Source organism: Aptenodytes forsteri, unplaced genomic scaffold (assembly GCF_000699145.1).
Source record: "Aptenodytes forsteri isolate BGI_AS27 unplaced genomic scaffold, ASM69914v1 Scaffold155, whole genome shotgun sequence".
In the NCBI taxonomy this organism is placed as follows: Eukaryota; Metazoa; Chordata; class Aves; order Sphenisciformes; family Spheniscidae; genus Aptenodytes; species Aptenodytes forsteri.
This window is the reverse complement of record NW_008794446.1, coordinates 4,481,801-4,488,970: the sequence shown is the minus strand read 5'-3', so window position 1 is coordinate 4,488,970 and position 7,170 is coordinate 4,481,801.

Sequence of the window (7,170 nt, the reverse complement as noted above, 5' to 3'; positions counted from 1 at the left end):
CCCCATCCCTGGAGGGATTTAAAAGACGTGTAGATGAGGCGCTTAGGGACATGGTTTAGTGGGCATGGTGGTGTTGGGTTGACGGTTGGACTCGATGATCTTAGAGGTCCTTTCCAACCTCAATGATTCTATGATTCTATCTTATCTGACTATATGAAGAGCTGGGTGAAATTCAGCATTGAAGACAAAAGGGTTTTATCAGCTGGGTAGCAGTGAGGGTGCTATTACTTTTGCACCACCAGCTGCTTACTACATGAATGATTTATGAAAGTGTGACTGACTTCACATTAGCTTCTGCTATTTCAGCACCCCTATTAGCAAGGATATTAGCAAAAATTATCATTCTCCTGTGTTTGAACAAGATTTTAAAACCTTATCTTATTCTTGTAAAGCAAACAACAACAACAACAACTCCAATAGATTGCATTAAGAACAAGATACAGTGATGTACTGAACTTCCACAGCTCCCACTGAGACAATGGAGTGAAGGCACTCTTCATTTCCTGGGATGGGGAAATCTAGTTCACTCAGTACTCTGATAAATTATAAATACACAGTTGATTTTACAACTAGGTTTTGATGAAGAGTATATAGTGCTGGAACAAAGAGGAAACAGAGTGGACAGTTAAATTCAGCAATATTCAGTTGCTATGCAAAAATGAACCCACATGGTATGATTTTCTAAGCTACTTGGAATCTGTTTTGAAGTGTGTTACCATTTCCATGCCATATTGTATTTCCAGGAAAAAATACAGCCTTTTGATTGTACTCTACAATATTCCACAGTCATTTCTTCACTGACACATAGCTTATTTACTTAAAACATGTATTGAAGCTCCAAAGCTAGATTCAAGTTCACTAACAATGTGATTTGAACTCTGAAGAACCAAGACACAACAGAGGAGATAAAGCTGCTGTTTTAACACGAAATGTGAATTCCCTTGGCTAAAATGCAAATGCATTATTACTTTGGTGTTCTGACACTAAGGAATTGCAATGTAATTAAGCCTGATTTGTTTTCTATTGCAAACCCTGTTATTTAATTTTGCATCTACTTTGTCATCAAATCTAACATCATCATAATAATACAACTTAAATACCACAGATATTAGGTCTTTAACCTGATCCTCCACAACAAACTAGACTGAATTTCATGGTATGCCATTACTGCAAGAAAAGTGCATGTTATGACTTCCATGACAAAGATCTCAAAGCAAACAGAAGAGCTATATCTGCATGAACAACCATATGCTACCATGAAATGAATGTTTTCTTCCCTCTAACTTGAATTATCTTGAAAACTAGGATGTGGTTATTAGAAATGCCTTTTTAAAGTCACTGGTGATCCACAACTCCCTTGGAGCTTGTGAGTGTGTTCATTGCAGTGACAGCCATTCTGTATGACTGCAGGGTGAAGCTACAGCAGTGTTTATTATTATGAGGAAAGAACTGCAATTGAGGATCAGATCCCCCTAGCTATTTAGGCACCTAAGGCTAATGCTGGCATTTCCAAATCTGCAGCTGAGTTTCTGGTCTTCCCGAAGGTGACTAAGTTTCCCCGCTTCAGTGTCTGTCAAGCTGACTAAAGCGGCAAAGCTGTTTCACTGCTGACTAATTGCTCAGAGGCCAAGGTCAAGCTGAGGCCCAGAAGATTCCCAGAAGTGATCAAGAAAATGTAGATTTGCTACAGAGAGGAAAATATCTAGGGTTTTGTAGCCTTCCTCTCTTGTCCCTTTTTAGTCCCATTTCCCATGGCATGTGCTAGGTACAGGGGTAGTACTTGTCCAGGGAGAGGGGAGGGTGGCGAAGCCCTCCCTGTGGCTGTGGCCAACAGGAAAGGTGATGCCTTCCGTGGGGGATGTGGCAGAAGAGACAGAGCTGTGTATGTTAAACAGTGCATATCAGCAAGGCCAAGTCTGTGCTGATAGCAGTCCCACAGTTGGGGCCAGCCTGCTGCCACTGGGCTGGTCATGTCCTACTCCTCTCTAGTGACATCCCTGGGGTTTGAGGAAGAGGGGCAGGATGTCATCCCACAACTTCATGGTCTGGCTTTGTCCACTTCTTCTTGCTTGTTTTGCCTGCCTACCAAGCCCTGTTGGTACTCTCCAAGCTTAGCTGAGCTTTTGTATGGAGATGCAGGTGACAGTCCTAACTGGCAGAGGGGGAACAGAGCAGTATCATCACAATGACCATCGAAGAAGCGCCACATGTGGTTTGGCTGCCAGGGCTTGAGCTGTCTAAGCAGGTGATTTTATGTGTGACTGAAGTTAAGGGGTTTTGGTTGAGGACTGTGAGCAGAGGACCCCTATCAATCAACTGGCTCCACCATTTTCCTCACCTAGACTGCCCCTTTCTCTTCCCCTCTCTGTGGCATTTTGCTTCTGGCCAGGTGGCTCCCTGCAGTGGAGGGAGTCTATCTCCAAAAGTGGATGGAGAGCCTGACAGCTCAGCTCATGGCTCTGAGCACTGAGAGTTTGGGAAGTGCAAACCATAGCAAAGCAGGAGTTGGGCAGGAGGTAGAAATAAAACAGTATCTCCATGTCAAAATAAGAGTGATCTATCTTACTTGGTAGGCAAAGTAAGCAAAACAATATCCCCATGTAGAAACAAAGCAGTTTCCCCATGTCAAAATAAGAATGATCTTACTTGTTAAGTCTGGTAGTCCTATGAAATAGTGAGTATCCTCAAGTCCCAGAGAACTCTCTCCACACAGCTTTCACCCTGTAAAGTTATTAAAATATGACTTTATCTTTTTTCCCCCATTATTATTACTTACTGCCAGAATGAAAGCACCCAGTATGGGTAAATAAGGATTGTCTTCACTTGCCACTTGACATTTTGGAGCCCTCTTAAAACTGTTCTTATTCAGTGTTAGAAAAAAAATGATTTTTCCTCTTGTGGAATTTAGATGATAAAATTGGTCAGCAGAGGTTTATTTATGGCTGGATTAAGGAAACAGTTTTATAATAGAAATACAAATTGGACTGTAATCACATTGATTTTGGTAAACATTGCCATCCTCTTCTCTGTGTTTATGTGTGTGCACGTTAATTAGAAAGTTCATAGCCTTGCCTGTGAAAATCCAGCTTTTTAAAAATGTAGATTTGAATTTGGAAGCTTAATGAGATCTACAGAAATCTTACAGTGTTTTCTGTTCAAAGTCAGAAGGCAGAAGAAGTAACACTACAGCCTGTTTCCTGACATTTTCTTGAGCAAATTGACTTGCTTGGATATGCAAGGCAATTATTAACTCCATAGACAGTAATTACATCCATATAATATTTATTGCACACCAAAAGAAAAAAGAAAATTAAAATTCCACGGTCGAGTATTCAACACACAAACACCACCAGTGTGAGCACTGCTTGTGTTTTACTTCCGAAACCCAGAATCATGTTTTTCAGAGAACAAGCATCCTGCAGGGTAAAGCTTGAGGAATCGTTGCAGAGTGGTCCACCACTCAAGCTCAGGGACCAGCTGATAGCAGTAGCAGGGGATCATTTTTATGGAGATAAGCAGAATATAGGATGGCATAGTTTCCCACTGAGTATCCAGCTAGCACTAGAGGAGTGGCCAACGCTGGGACCCTTGGGCTCCACTCCCAGCTCTGGAGAGGAGTGTGCATAACCATATCTGCCTTTCTCACACCTACATGATTATTTCTGTTCAGATACATCTCAGTCCTGTCTTCTTCATACCCTGCCCCAGTCTCAGTCTCTGTGTTCATTTAATCTAAGTCTATTTGCCTGGGCTTCACACCCTAAAAGTAGCTTTCCTGCATGGCTATTTTCAGTCCTCTAGTTTCTTTCTGTCAGTCTACTTATCCATAACCCCATGACCCTTCCCTATCTTTATTTTTGTCAGCCTTTTTTCCCCACTGTGCCTTCTAGTCATCCGTTCCCCACAGATTCCTTGTCCTCATCTCTCTACTGTGACTACTGCAGCAATTTCTGACATCACCAGTTCTCCTACAGCTTGTGACAGGTTTTCAAAGGCTGCCTGCTACTCCGTGAAGATCAAACTCCCGTATCAGCTTCCATACCAGTTTCTTTTAAAAGCTGGCATGAGAAAGAGGCATTGCCTTTCCTCCTTCCTCAAATTTTACATAATAGCCTGGTTTATAGACCTCTCATCTAGGAAGTAAACTCAACTCCATTTTCAGATTGAACCACCCAGATATGCATGTTTTATCACTTCAGCAATGTGATTCAAAATACAATTTCACTGTGTAAGAATGTGACACAAAACCTGGGCTGTCTAACCTACTGGTTAGACCACTGGGCTGAGGCTTGATTCTCATCTTTGCTACCAAGAATGAATCTGCAATTGACATTAAAAGTCATGAAAATAAAATACAGGAAGACTTCTTGAGACTCAGGGATCCTTTTTTTCCATCTTGTAGAAATGCTTCAGCCACGATGCTATCAAATAAGACTGTTTTCTCTATATACCTTGCCCAGTGTACCTGGTACTTTTTCTGTATGGTCACAGAGCTTGTACTGGACTTTCACATGAGATGGTTAAGTCTCCTATTTTGCAGCAAACACGTGGGCTAAACCATCTGAGTGGCAATAATAGTCCTGCCCTTTACCTCAGGTTTTCCTGTGACCCTAAGAGGGTCTCACAAATCTCTGAACAGCTCAGTTTCATGGTGCAAAGCATAGTTATACATCTCCAACATTTCTAGCAACTTTTATAAGTGAATACAACAATAATCAGGACAAAGAAGTTGCAATCAAATGCCTGGTGCAACACTCAGAAGGCCTAATTTTCTCCGAATTGTCTTGTGATTCCCCTCAAGAGTATTCCTGAGGGAATTGGGAGCCATGAGAGTGCAGCAGTTGATACAATAGGAAAACCCGGGTAGCACCCAGCCCTGGGAATGTCTTCCAAGAAACCCTTCTGGCAATGTTCACGATCCAATGATGGATGTACGCCTCCATCAGCAGGAATGTCTGAACTATACCCACGCAGCAGTGCTGCAGGGCTTTGTGCTTTTTTAGGGAAGCATTACACACGTAGACAGCACTGGCACCCTGACCCAGCTCTCACATCTCAGTACAAGCAGGCTGTGTCTGTGCTGGGGTTTCCGGGAGCAATTCCAGTGTCTGGAAAATGGAATTTCCGGGAGGAATTTCCTGTTTCTGTGTGGTGGGGGATCCTGCAGACTTTCTCCTGCCTTTTCCAAGGTTAGGGTGTAATGATGCATTGGTTGCTCTGTGCATGCACACAGGTTGATTTCCACTGACACAGGCCAGTTGGGAGCTGTGGCACACTTCAGTGTTTCTCCAGCTCTAAGGACACCTGTCAGCCCAGAGCTGTGGTACGTGCCCACACAGGGCTGTATTGGTGGATGTATGGTCGCAGCACTTACCCCAGTGATTTGGCTTTCACCTGTACTGAGCTCCTCTTCTGATCCTGCTGGCTAAATATCGACACCGGGTTTTGCAGGCAATCCAGGTCTGCCTTGAAACCAATGTATTTATCACTTCTTGGGCTGCTTTGCTGGAGAAAGAGTTAATGTTTCTGGTGAGGGCCCAGTGACAAGGCTACAAGAAGTATTTGATTATCAGCCAGTCTTGTATCCACCTTGCCTATCACCAGCTTTGCTCAGCATCTGGGGGTGTCTGAGATGACCATTTCCTACACAAATTCTGAGAAAACTTTCCCATTGCTGTCCTGGACTCTCTCCAGATTTGGCATCAAAAAAGTTCCTGGCTTGACACCCCAACCTGGTGCTGCAGACATTCAGTGGCCAAGGCCTGCAGGCCCTCAGAACTGCAAGGATGACTGATTTCTTTTTGGATTTTCCCCTTGGAGAGCAGGTTGCCCATTTGCTCAGTCAGGTCTGGTATATAGACACTTAAACTGTGCATGGCCCCATGTCCTTCCCCATCCTCCTTCCAGAGGGATTTGGTGCATGATGACCACAGTGAGACAGCATATGCTGAAAGGCTGCTTGCTGGGCCATGGGCATGACTCAGTTGCCTACACATACGTATCTAGTGCTGCTCGAGATGCTCTAAAGTATCCAGGACACTCAGAGAAATGGCACATATGACATACAGCAGAGGGAAATCTGTGCCCATAAGGGTCCAGATCATCTAGGGTTGAGAGACTTAAGGGGTCTACAAACACTGCTAGACTCCCATGTTTATGCACCCAGGGTATGCATGGTGTGGGTTAGTTGGGGATGAGAGGGAGGAGGAATTTGCAAAGTGGTTCATCTGAGTCCAAGGGTCTGCGGTGAAGAAGCCTGTGGGACTTAGAGAATTGGGGACAGGTGGAAAAGTCCACCCTGGACTGTTCTCACTGAGACGGTCCTCAGAAAAGCTCTACAAGAGTTTTTGCAATGTGCCTGTTCCCCACTAAACTTTACCAATCTTTCCAACTAAGTCCATCAGAGCTATCACAGCTGTGCTCTTTTCATTAGCCAAATTAAGTCCTCATTATGTTTGTGGGTTGGTTTTTTTTAGTTTAAAAAAGATAAACTAGCATTTGCACATCAAACTGTGAAGAAGTGGGATGTTTTTACATGTGATTGCTCAGAAAATTTCCCCAGCTTGATAAATTTGGCATGATATGACAATAACTATAACTACTACATAATCAAAGGCATAAAGCAAATCATGGCTAAAGTGCAATGAGGAGGTAACTCGTATTTTGTGGAAATTAATATTAGGGAGCTGTGCTATAACCTTATCACAGTGTTTAAGTGTGGATGATAAGCATCTAAATATTACATTAATATTAAAGTCTGCCACTTTGTAACCTATTCCAATGATTAATTATTAGGAGAGGGTAATAAAGTTGCAAAGAGGTGATATTTCATTAGTAAATTATACTGTCCATATGACACAGTTTATCATCATGGTATTAAATTCTTGCCAGTAATTATGATTTCACTACAGCAAGTCCTTAATGGGAATTTTTAGTGGTTTCAAAGCAGAAGTCTTCTTATGGAGAACACTCTGGCCTCTCTGCTGCTCTCATGAAAGTGAAGACAGAACTCCCATTGCCTTTAGCAGATGTTAATCCACCTCTTCTTGCTTTTCCTACAAGATAGACACTGAGGTTTCTAACAGGCAACCTTCTACATCTGTCTGCCCTAGGAACAGTTACAGCCACTCTGATTGAAACTGCCTGCTCTGCATGGCTGCCAGATCTTTG